General features: G+C 52.2%; 1 long non-coding RNA gene across 1 annotated transcript in view; it reads left to right on the top strand.

The window, feature by feature from the left end:
• LOC306815472 overlaps positions 1-13,292 on the top strand; it is a 43,733-nt gene that overhangs the window by 19,195 nt on the left and 11,246 nt on the right. The window lies entirely within an intron of this gene.

Genomic DNA, 13,292 nt, shown 5'->3' with positions numbered 1-13,292 from the left:
GCCTAAACTGCCTGCATCTGCTGTCCAATGGCCCAGACTAGTCAAGTTATATAATTAAGATAGTTATATAATTAGTTATATTTCAGTTATAAAATTATCATTAGGATTATTTAAAACTGTGAAGCCTCTGGACCAGCTGTTAGTCATTACATTCCTGCAGTTTCTCTTGCCTTCTCTCATCCTTCTTTGGTTTAACTGAGTTTCTTATTTCTTTCTCTAGGCAGTCCTTCCTGCATTTCATCTAATATTTTAAAAATCCAGACTTTTCATTCGCTACAACCAACATGAAAAAATTGTGTCAATCAAAGCCTGACAGTCAATGAGGTAGAAAACAATGCGAAAACCTAAAGAAATAGTTATTGATGGTCAAATGTCATTCTCAATGGAGTTCATCAAAATTTCATTGCACTAATTGACAGTTTGGGGAACATGTAAAATTTCACAGCGGCTGAAGTCTGTTTTGCATCAGGCAGCTCCACAGGCAATCTCACTTTCCTCAGGGGCTGCCATTGCCCCTGTGCTCACTGGATCCTGAAAGAACAGGCTGCCCTACAGGAGAAGAAACGTGGCTCTTCCTGGGGACAGACTCAGCAAGGGGGTCTGTCGGAAAGGGGCAACCCACCGCAGGACATTTCTTGGTGAACTCTAGATATAAAGAGTGGAAAACTGTCTGTGACTCAAGTTTTGGCCTTGAAGCTGCTGCTGTGCATCTCAGTTTCAAGAAAAATTTCAGGAGAAAATGCCTTGCAATGGCTGTTTTCTCTAAGGAGAAAGGGCTTCAATAATTCCATTTTTTCTTCTGCCAAAGAGAGAAATGGATACCAGGGAATTAAAGTGAAAAAAACTCCTGGTTATTTGAAAAAAAAAAAAAACCAACAAGAAAACCCCAGTTTACTAAATGCTAAGTATTGAAATTGTAGAACCTAACCTCTTCCCAAATCCTGCATCAGCCTTCTCTTGGCCATGGGCAGTTTCCCCTTGGTGCAGTTCCCATCACAGCCAGCAGGGGCACTGGTGGCTCAGGGCCAGGCATGGTGGGTGCAATGATTCCCCCCGACTGCAGGGGGCACTGTGGCTCTGGTCCGGCCATCTTTGTCCACTTTAATGATGGTGGGCACAGCTGGTGGATGGAGAAGATATGGAAAAGGGATGGGAAAGGATGAGAAGGAATGGAGAAGGGATGGGAAAGGATGAGAAGGGATGGAGAAGGGATGGAGAAGGCACTTGCTTTACAAATTCACTGGAGCACCCAGTCCTGGTGCCTTCTCTTGACAGCGAAAGGGGCTGTAACAGGAAACCTCAGAAGCAGCAGGCTGGAACAACAGGGTGGACAGGGTGGGCTCCCCCAGGACAGCAAGAAGGAGGCAGCAGAAACTCTGCAGCTGCAGCTGGACTGTGAGACCTCTCAGCAGGCAGGAACAAAGCAGCTACAGTGCAGAAAAAAATCCCTGCAGCAGCAGTAGAGGCATAGTGGGGGCTAGGCAGCAGCAGCCCAGCTCCCAAACACAGCTAGGAAAGGACTTCTCGAGATTTCTCACTGGCCCTGTCAGGAACCTGGGTCCAGGCTATGAGGAGGGGAGCAGCCCCCAGAGAGAAACAGGGTTTTCCTGAGTCCTGGTGTGCATACACTGGCTCTGGGTTTTCCAACAGCAGAGCAGCAAAATAAGCCAAGCTGGCAAGCTGAGTCACAGTGCCAAAGCAGCAAAACCCAAAAAGAACCAAGCAAAACTCACAGGAACAGTAGGATCCCTGGTCAGAGATACTGCCTGCGGATGTCCAGTCAAACAACCTGAGCCGAAAAGGGAGAGGGCTGCCTCCCACCCCAACTCTGGCTCCCTCTGGAAACCCCAGCTTGACTCCCATTCATCATGATAGCCCCACAGCCAGTGAGGATGGGGAGTGGGCAGGGACAGCCACCACCCTTGGGCACAAACCAAAACAAAGCAAAACAAAACCCCGAAAATGGTGATAATAAGCCATCCCCATGACACCACAGTTTGCAGGGAGCTGCAGTGTGGCACGGCCCTGGCTGAGCCTGGGAGTGCTCACTTTGGACAAGGTGTTGGTCCTGGCTGGCACAGGGAACTGCAGCGTGTGGGGAATTAATCCCTTCTGGCCTCCTGCCCCAGAGGTCCCCCATGGCACCAGCCCTGTCTCACACTCTTGATGCCATTGTCACTTAACTGTATTGGGTTGATGTGGCCAGAAATGCGTATTCTATCACCATCTGTCAAAACCGTGTGGGGTAGTGATTCCTTATCTCTATGGCACATACCATCTGCTAATGAGCCATCTTTAAGACAAGATGGGGCAATTATCTTTATCTTTTCCACAACCCATCCTCCCTCCAGGAAGATACCATCTGCTGCTGGGCCACTGAATCCCAGTGCATGACTGATAAAATTACAGCATCCCATTGGGAGATGCTCCAGACAGGGGGAGGAGCCAAGCCTTTCCTACCTAGATAAAATCTGAGATTTTGGACAATAAGTTACTTTCTTTCCACTGGATTCCAGAACAGACATTTCCATATAATCTCTGGACCTTCAGAGAAAAACTGTATCTTCTACAAGACCACTGCTTCAACTGAACCACATCTGCCACTGCAGGAGGATGCAGCCACCATTTAATGGGACTGCTACCAACACCATGACACAGGGTGCCAGGTTGTATTCTGACTCTGTCAGTGTTTTGGGGATTTTTCTTTGTAATACTGTATTTCTATTTTAATTTTCCTAGTAAAGAACTGTTGTTCCTAATTCCCATATCTATGCCTGAGAGTCCCTTAATTTCAAAATTATAATAATTTGGAGGCAGAGTGTTTATATTCTCCATTTCAAGAGAAGCTTTGGCATATTTTGTCAGATACCTGTCCTTCAAACCAGGACACCTGCACACGTAAGGACTCGGGTGAGGGGGGAGGTGTTACACACTAAGTGTGTGGCAGGGAAGGAGAGAGAAGTGGGGCTGGACTGGGCATAGGGACAGGATGGATGACAGGACTATGAGTATGGCTTTCTTGTGGCATCTCCTCCAGCCACTGAGAGTGCAGGAACTCGGACCAGTCATGGAACCAAGGGGTCATTATGACACTGCAGGGCCTCGTGGAACCAAGGAGATCAGTGTCTCCACTGATTTACTCCATTTGATCATAAATCTGACAGGAATAAGATTAATGTGTCTTTAAAAACTGGCTGTGTGAATCTCCTTGTGGATAAAGCCAGATACTTTTCCAGAGGAAATGACAAGGTAACACTAATTTTAGAAAGCTTTACTAATTGACATGGACTGCTGCTCAGCCAAGGTTGTGCTAAACTCCTGAACTTTGGGAAGAAAAACAAAGACTTACTAGGGTTATGAGTGTTAACTTCTCTGCCCAGGGCAGACATAGGTAATTTTGATTACCGTGTATCATACATTGTAGAGTGGGTTACAAACCAAGGGGGGGCATGTTTATAGGTGGATATGGAAGTCTGTACCTTCCAAATATCTCAGGAGAAGGAAGGAGGGTGTGATGTGGCTGTGAAATGAAATTCTACTTGCTTACAGTTATTGACGGAGAGCCCCCCCCCAGACATATTCCTTTGTTCATTAATAAAGTCACTTTTACAGGACTCCTCTGTCTCCTTTGTGGACACTGACCCCCTGGTCACTGGTCCCCATATGGCTCCCTGAGGGCCACCAACTCTGAGGATTTCCCAGTTTGGAAAGGATCCCTTTCCCAGCACTCTCTGGGGACTGCCTGCCAGACACTTCCCACCCACAGCACAGACCCTTTGTCCAGACTCTCACACATCACTTTCTCCAGGAGGAGGATGTGGGAAACTCTATCACAAGCTTTGAGACACCCAGGTGGACGATGTCCACTGCTCACCCCACCCGGCTGAGCTGGGGACTCTTCTAGAAGGTGATCAGGTTTGTTGAGCCCCATTTGCCCTTGGTGAATCAGTGCTGGCTCTTCCCACTCTCCTGCATCATCCTGATATTTCCCAAGAGGATAGAACCTTTCCAGGGACTCAAGTAATGCTGATGGGCCTGCAATATCTCCTCTGGGATGTGTGATGGGTCCTTCCAAGGCCAAACATAGGGAGGAGAAGTAGCCAGAGGAGCTGTTGACACCCCATCCCTGGGAGTGTTCAAGGCCAGGCTAGATGGGTCTTGGAGCAACCTGGACTAGTGGAAAGTGTCCCTGCTCATGGCAGGTGATGGAATGAGATTATCTTTAATCTTCCCAACCCAAACCGTTCTATCATTTTATTATGAGAACTGCCTTCTCCTCCTCCTGACACTCCCCTGCATCTCATCATCTTCAAGAGGATCATGGAGAGAAGACCAAAACCAAAGTTCAGCAAGAAGGAGGATGTGCATTGGCCGTAGTTCCTCAGGGACAGGCTGTCTGCACATCTGGAGAGCAGAACAACGAGGGGGCTTGGTGTATGACTCCAGAGAAGACAGGAAACAAGGGATGGAGTGGCACAGAGGTGCTATGGACACGTGGACATGCTCTGTTGAAAACAGTGAAGATAATAAGGCAGAGGAGTGATCCAGATAGTAACCAGAAACTGAACTTGGCTTCATGAATGCAAAAATTCTAATTACTTTCCACACCCATATCTATGCTAATAACTAGTCAATTCAACTCCATCTAAACATTGAAGGAAATTATCTGTAACATTGCCTTTGCTCCTCCTGAATAGAAAACAATATAAATAATGCTTCAGTGGGGAGGGAGATCAGAGAAGACACTATCATAACTTCTGGGGTTACTCTATGGGATGTGTTAGTTTTTGTCCAATTAATCAAATCACAAAGTTAAATTTAGCAGTGATTTATTAATAATAGCAATTGTGTATAAATGAATACAATCAAAACATATGAGTTACATAAATTTGAATAATTACAAAATTTAGCAGCAATTCAAGTATAATAGGGTTCAGATGAATAAAGCATAAGCAAAACCGACCGGGGGTACAGGCAGGGCCATTCCTCTCACACCGTACCAAATCAGCCAAGCTAAACTCTCACTTACATACTGTTTACTAATGCATATTAATACAGAATTTTCTAGAAATCTCCTCCTCATTTCCATTCCTAAAATCTATGTCACTCTGTTGTGTTGCCATGTGTCACCAGTGGCTGGGGTCTCTCCTCCTTTCGGGGTCTTGTTTCCGATGAAGGCTCTGGGTCTTCCTCAGTGTTCGCTGTGTGACCTCTCAGGTAGCGCAGGTGCACTGAGCTTAGAGTTATATAATAAACACATGTTCCCACAACAGGCCTCAGTCCAGTGTCCAGTGGTTTGGAATCATCCTAATTTGGCTCAATTCAAGGTCGAAAACCTATTTCTAGACACTTTTTCTTAGACCTATACCCTTCCCATCCTGCCTCCCACCTAACATCTGGAGGATGATTTTTTTCTGCTTTGTTTAACCATTTCCTTTATCTTTTTCTTGCTTTATAGCAATTAAATACAATTTTTGATTAATTACAATGGAACAATTTTGCCAATATTGTTACAATTTAATTAGCACGAATCACATATGTAACACATGGAATCACCCACTGGGATACCTCAGGGTCTCCTGGCTGCCAGTAATCCTTGTGACACTGCAGCAACCAAGGGGACATTGTGACACTGTGCACTTCATGGAACTGAGGGGATGCTGTGAGACTCTGGTGCCTAAAGATGCTCAGGGGCCATTGTGACACTGTGCCCTGTGGGAACAGGGGGACACAGTGACCCTGTGGGGTCTCATGGAATCCAGAGGCCCCTGGGACAGAGCGAGGCCACTTGGAACCAAGGATCCATTGGGACACCTCAGGGCCTTGGGCTGTCCAGGGATCCTCGGGACATTGTGGGGCCTCAGGAAGCCAAAGGGAACCTGGGACACTCTAGGCCCTCAGGAAACCAAGTGGTGTCAAAAACACTGTGCCAGCTCCTGGTTCTCAGTCTCTTCTGAGCCTTGTGCCCATCTACAAAGAGGCAAAACTGGGCAGGCTGACCCTGTTGATGCAGAGTATTCCCGTCTCCTTGGGAGGACATTCCTGCCACCTGTGGTGCTGTGTGTTCTCTCTGCTCCCTGGGGGAATTGCATCCTACAGAGACACCGACCCCTCTGGTAGCTGACACCACAGTCCCTCCTCTGGGGTGGCAGCAGAGACATCTTTTGCTCCATCATGTTGCTCCAAGCAGGCCTGGAATGTTTCCAGGGATGGGGCATCAACCATCTCTCTGGGAAACCTGTGCCAGTGTTTCACCACCCTCAGCAGGAGAAATATCTTCCTTTTGTCCAGTCTGAACTAATCCTGTTCTAATTGAAAACCATTTCCCCTTCTCCAGTTCCAACAGGCCCTACTAAAACACTTCTGCTCACATTACCTGTGAGGTGCCTTGAAGTCCTGCAAGGCCACATTGGGGTGTCCCCATGGCCTTTTCAGCTCCAGGCTGAACAGCCCCAACTCTCCCAGCCTGTCTCTGTCCCAGAGGTGCTCCAACACTTGGAGCATCTCAGCCTCCTCTGGAGCTGCTCCATGAAGTCTCCATCTTTCCACAGCTGAGGACTGTGTTGTACATTTCTCACACAGAAGTGCCAGTCAGCCAGGATGGGAAATCCCTCACTGCTGAAATGCTGGTAGCAGCTGCAGGGACAGATCTGCACAGCTCAGACACAGCCCCAGGGAGGCAGGGACATTCCCATGGTGTCCCTGAAGCAGCAAGGCCAATCTGGCCACACTGGGAGCCTCTGTGCCCGTCCAGCTTGTTCTCCCTGGGCTGTTGGCACATGGCCAGTGGCTATCCAGTGCCATCCCCCTGAGTGGCACTGATCTCCAGGGAAACCTGGACCTGTCCTCAGCCAAAGTTCTGCCATCAGGACCCTGTGGACACTTCCTCAATTCCATTCCAAGAGCAGACCAGCACACCAATGACATCAGAGCACTTTCCATCTGCTCAAGAATCCCCCATGGGGACACTCTGCTCCCTCATCCCTGGGGCACTGCACAGGAAAATCTTCCTGGGCCCTGCAGCTCCTTCGACAAGTTCCAGGAATGCAGTCACCTGAAATGTTTGCCCAACTGCCCACAACACATCTTTGCTGGATCTGCAGTGTCCCTGTGGATAGAGAGAAGCAAAAGCCTTCATTAATATTGTGGAATGTCAAACATAAATTGAAGCCATGGACAGCTCTGAGGAACCACTTCTCAGGGGATTTTCACTTCTTGAACACCCCTAATGCTGAATGTCCTCCTGGTCCCAGGCCCTGGGTAAACAGGGCTCATCAGAGATGCAGGCAGAACACCAACATCCCTCCCCCTGACTGGCACCTCTGTTTGCCCAGTTTGATCCCAGTGGCTGCCTGGGGACAAACACCAGCTCCCCCACAGCCCTGGGCATGGGCACATCCTGCTCTGGGCCATTGCTGGCCTGGGCCCAGGGCCAGGGCATGGCAGAGACACTGAGTGGGGACAAGGGCCCTGGGGAGCTGTGGGCAAGTCCCAGAGAGGGACAGGGCTGGAATGGGAGCCTTGTTGGAGATGGGGTCCCTGGCACCCCCATGTGTGGCAGCTGGGCAGAGCAGGACCCAGGGGCTCTGGGATGGCTCAGTGGCTGCAGGTGTGACAGGGTGAGTGGCTGGGAAGGAGATATTCCTGTCTGGAATCTGCTCTGGGGATGGAGACTGGACTAGTTTGGTGTCTGCAGGGTTGATAAATGGGGTGCTGTGGATGTGGGAAGTGCCACACCTGAGTAATTCCCCAAGCCTCAGCCTCACCTTCAGGTGATCACAATCCCCCAGCAGTCTGGGGGCTGCTGGAAGATGGATTGTGTTGGAGCAGGGATTCATCTGTCTCCAGCTCCCTGCCCAAGCCCTTGGCCCCTGCAGGTTCCTGGGCCCTTGCAGGGGCAGCTGCCCCATGCAGGAAGCTGAAGGGATGATGGGTGAGGGGGCTGGATGCCTGTTACAGGTGGGACAGACTCTGTGCAGGGCTGGGCTTGGGGCCAGGGCTGGGGGCTGTGCCAAGCCAGGCTTTGGCCTGGGGGCTCCCAGGGAGGGCACAGGGAGGAGTGCTGGAAGGGATAAATGTTCTCCTCACCTGGCACAGCCTCAGCCAGCACTGCCAGTGCTAGAGGAAGATGAAGGTGGCTGTGCTCAGCATGGCCCTGCTCTTCTCACTCCTGCTGTGCCCCCTGGCACAGGCCAAGGAGGGGCCCCAATGTCATGGTGTCTCCACATCCCATCCTTTGTAGCTTCCCATCCTTGGTGTCTTCTGAAATTTCCCTAGGATCTCCTCTTTGTCCTACCCAGAGTCCATGAATGCCCTCCCACTGATCATTCCCAATTGCTTTCCCTTTTTTCCCCTCAGTCCCTTGCTTTTCTCCCTGGCCACTGCAGTGCTGTCTCCTGGCATCATTCCTGGATTCACCTGGCACTCACAGACTCTGTCCCAGTCTTGTCTTCTCCTCCTCTGTCCCACTTCTTCTGCCCACTCCAACCCCCTCTGTTTCACTCCCATGTCCCTACACTGCAATTCCTTTCTCCCCTGCATCCCACACAGGGCCCCTTCCACATCCCCAGCCCAGTCCCTTGGCCTCCCCAGTTCACTCCAGTTCAGTGTTTTGCGTCTCTCCTGCCTCACCACAACCCTTTGGAGGTCCTGAATTCCCATCCCTTTTCCTGTCCCCCCCCCACCCCTTTGGTCCCTGCACCTTTGTTGCCCCACAGACCCACATGATCCAATCCAGAACCATGGTTTGTTCTCCTTTCCCAGGCACTCCTGCGAAAAACTGAAAATTATCTGTGGCAGGTGAGGTTGTTTGGGATTGGAGGGCATTCCCTCAGGGATTTGGGGTGGCAGTTCAGTCCCCTCATCCCTTGCTGGCACCAGGCACATCCCAGTGACAACTGAGGTCTCCTGATCTCTCTGCAGATGGATTTAGAAAATTTTGAGATCCTGAAGACACCTCTGGTGGGTACCATGAGTTCTGCCAGTTTAAGCCCTTCCCCTTGCATGGCCACCACACCCCAGACTATCCCAATCTCTCCCAGCACAGCCCAGTGCACTTTTACTGACATCCCATACAACATCCCTGCCCAATGGATCATTCCCAGGGACCCCATGCCCAGGGTCCCCCATTGCATTCCCATCCCTGTCACCCCAGAAACCCCCCAGGCTGACCCTGGGTGCAGCCCCTGCCCCAGCTGTGCCTCTGGGCCAGGACCCCAGTGCAGGGGCAGGAGCACAGCAGCTCCTGCACCCCATTGCTCCCACAGGCCCCTTCTCCAAGGACCCCTCTGCTTTCCCCTTTCTTCCCAGTCAGCCCAGTGTCCCAGTGTGTCTCTCATGCCGCTGTTGTCCCCAGCCCCCTGTGGCTGCAAAGCTGGTGGGTCCTTTGTGGCAGAAGTGCCTGGCTCTTGCTTTCCATGGGTAGGTCAACAGTGCTTGCAGAGAGAGGCTTGGGACAAGGCCCCTCTCCTGTTATGGTGGCTCCTGGTGGGTCACGTTCTGGGCTCTGTGTTTTAGGATTGCAAGAGTTGGTGACATCCATGTGCAGCCTGCTGCAGAGGCATCAGGGGTTGATCATCGCTGAATGACTCCCCTGTTTTCCCTTGTGCCCTGAGAAATTTCTCATGAATGATCAATAAACCCCTTCAGCAAACCTATAGATCTGTGTGTGTGTCCATGTGTCTGGATTTCTATAGCCCTGGCATTCTGCTGGCCAGGGCATTGCAGAGACACTTTGTGAGGACAAGGGCCCTTGGGGAGCTGTGGCAGGTCCCAGCCGTAGCTCCCCTCTCTCGGCAGCTGGCGGACACCGCCGGCCCCAGTATCGGGCAGAGCCATCTTGCCATGGCCGCCCACAAGGGATTTGTGTACAAAACCAATTTTAGACAAAGATGATTCTGTGACAGGTAGAAACACTGTTCAAGTGCTGTATCAGGATGCTGTGCTTGGAGTGGGGGTTGAACACCTCAAACAATGCTCTATTTTCAAAGCTGTCATGGTAGATAGAGGAATCAGGCTGATTTTGGTGTTGAGGAAATGCTGAAAGCAGCCTGACTCATTTTAATTCCTCCTATCCTGTCTATTCTCCTTTCTTGCCCCTTCCACTCACTGTGTTTTGTCTCCCCCAGGCCCCTGGTGCAGAGCCTGGCTCTGTGCTCTCCATCAGCTCCTGGCTGGCACTGCCAGGCTGGCATGAGGAGCCCCTCAGCCTTCCCTGCTCCGGGCTGGACAAGCCCAGCTCCCTCAGCCTCTGCTCACAGCCAAAGGGCTCCAGCCCCACCTTGGAGGCCCTTCCCTCAGCCTGCTCCAGCTGCCAGACATCTTTCCTGCCCTGGGGAACCCAAACCAGCCCCAGTGACCTGGATAATCCACGTCCTTGATGTCCTGGTCACACAGCCCTGGCCCCTTGTCCCCATATCAGGCTCTGGAGTTGATTTGTGGAACATGCTTGGGGGAGGCTGTGGCTCCAGGTGGAGCAGGGAGATACAGAGGGACAGGGGACCCTGCTGGGCATGAACGGCATTGGACTTGTCTGGGGAAACTGTGAGGGGGCTGGGGCAGAGTGACCAACCCAATGACCTCACACAGCCCTGGTGGGATGTCAGACCTTGGCCCTGTGATGTCACAGGGACAGCCTATAATGCTCAATGACCTCAAATAGCCCACTCTGTGATGTCATAACCGACACTGTGATGTCATAACCCACTCTGTGATGTCATAGCCTACTCTGTAATGTCATAGCCCACTCTGTGATGTCATAACCCACTCTGTGATGTCATAGCCCACTCTGTGATGTCATAACTCACTCTGTGATATAACCCACTCTGCGAAGTCATAGCCCATCCTGTGATGTCATAACCCACTCTGTGATGTCATAGCCCAGTCTGTGATGTCGTAGCCCACTTTGTGATGTCATAGCCCACTCTGTGATGTCATAATCCACTCTGTGATGTCATAACACACTCTGTGATGTCATAGCCCACTCTGTCACCTCATGTTAACAGATGATAAATTGCCCACCCCAGGTGAGCTGACACTATGCTTGCTCTCCAAAACTACTGGCCTCTGCAAACCACACAATGCCCCTTATGTAAGAAGGGGAACTGGAATTCACCAGCCTCAGTGTCCTGCCAGCTCAGCCAGGCCCACTGGAACATTGGGGTCCATGACCACCAGGGACCACCAGAGAGACCCCCAGGACAAAACACACAGGGAGGGGAAATATGTTAAAGATTTTGGGGAAATGATTATCATATGTGCATTTAGTCCAGGACAATCAATGAATATGTTTGCAAAGTACAGAATGTAAGCAGAAGCTTTCCTGTACTCAGCATGCACGGATTTGGGATGAACTGTCTCCCTGATTTTTTAAGGGGAACAGTCCTTAAGAACAAAGGGCTCTGGGAAAGATGGACACACTTCAGTAAAGAGATTCAGAAGGAGCAGGAGCAGCCTGTTGCAACAGCACATCCTCAGTAGGGTAAAACTGACCTGTCTCCTGATGGTCTAAAGCCAGCTCACATTCCCTATTAGAGGGTGAACAATGCAAGGCCTGGTGAATTGTGCTGCACAGGGATAGGCAGAGGCGACATGGAAGGATGTTTCCCTAGTGAGAGAAGTGCAGAGCGGGAAGGGGGCGGCCGTGGCAGGGCAGGTTTTAGCGGCCCAGGGAAGCGATGCAGCGAGCGTGGGAGAAGCTGCCGCCAACCATGGCCGGGGCCAGCGGCTTTGACACAGCTCACAGGGATCGGCTTCCCTCCGGAAAAGGCAGGGGACGGCAAGCAAGCAAAAAGTGAATCCAAAAAAATAAAAAGCACAGGATGCATGGGCCGAGCCGTGCTAGTGCACACGTGGCAGAGAAGCGATCATAGCTGATCAAGTGGGTGCAACTGGCGGACACCGCCGGCCCCAGTATCGGGCAGAGCCATCTTGCCATGGCCGCCGCGGAGAGGGGCAGAGCTGCTCGCCCCACTGCCGCCCACTGCTGCGGTGCTGTCTCTGGGGGCGGCTGGCAGGTGCCCCGGCCCCGGAGCTGGGTAGACCAGGCCTTCAGGGGCCACCCCGGACAGGGGCACACCTACTCACTCCGGGGCCACCACGGCTGCGGCGCCATCTCCGGCGGAGGCTGGCGGACGGCACTGGCCCGGAGCCGGGTAGACGAGGTGTCCTCGTACCATCCTGGAGTCTGGCGAAGCCCACAGCTCTGTAATGCCCTGGAGCTGAATGGCCCTAGCAGCCCTGTCCCATCTTGTGAGGCCATTCTGTTATTTTTTTTCCTTTTTCTTTCCCTTTTTCACTGGGGCGTGGAGGCGGCAGGGCCAGCGGCTTAGGCCGGGAGTGCAAGTCGGGCACGTTGAGGGAGCGGCTTTCGGGGAGGGGGAAGAGCAGGCGTGAGCAGGAGTGTGAGCGCGGTGCGAGTGCTCGGGGGCTGTGGGACGGGCAGGATGCGGGGCAAAGGCGTGCTGGGCAGGCGGGCCAGGGCAACGGGTCGCTGTTGGGATGGACGAGAAGCGGCACCGCTGCTCAGCGGTAAGGGGGGCCGAGGGCAGCAGATCTACCCCGCCGTTAGCCGCCAGAGACTGAGACCGGCGGAGGGTAACAGGTCTACCTGGCAATAGGCCGGCAAACTCCAAGACCGGCCGATGGCAACAGATCTACCCCACAGCAGGCCGGTAAGGACTGTGGGGGGGAAGAGGCAACAGGTCTACCCCACGGGAGGCCGGTAAGGAACCGGAGCCGGGTAGACCTTTTCACCCCGCGACCGCCCGCCTTCGCAGCGCCATCTCCGGCAGCGGCTGGCGGACACCGCCTATAATGAAGGGGACACCCCAAAACAGGGGGCTCCCTGAGACACAGGACACCCCAAAACACGGGGAAAACCCAAATCTGGGTGGGACACTCCAAAACACTGGGGGACACCCCAAAATAATGGAGGGGACACCCCAAAACTCGGGACACACCAAAACACAGGGACACCCCAAAACCCGGGGGGGCACCCCAAAACAAGGGACACACCAAAACACGGGGACACCAAAAACACGGGGGGACACCCCAAAACACGGGTGGGACACCTTAAAACAGGGGAACACCCTGAAACACGTGGACACCACAAAAGACAGGACACCCCAAAACACAGGACATCCAAAAAAACGGAAGGACACCCCAATACACAGGACACCCCAAAACGCGGGGGGACACCACAAAACACGGGACACCCCGAAATATGGGACACCTCAAAACACAGGGACACCCGAAAATAATTGAGTGGACACCCCAAAACTCGGGACACCCAA

This window comes from Erithacus rubecula (genome assembly GCF_903797595.1).
Source record: "Erithacus rubecula genome assembly, contig: scaffold_138_arrow_ctg1, whole genome shotgun sequence".
NCBI lineage: Eukaryota > Metazoa > Chordata > Aves > Passeriformes > Muscicapidae > Erithacus > Erithacus rubecula.
Note: the sequence above shows the minus strand (reverse complement) of the source record. Positions and strands in the feature narration are given on the sequence as shown.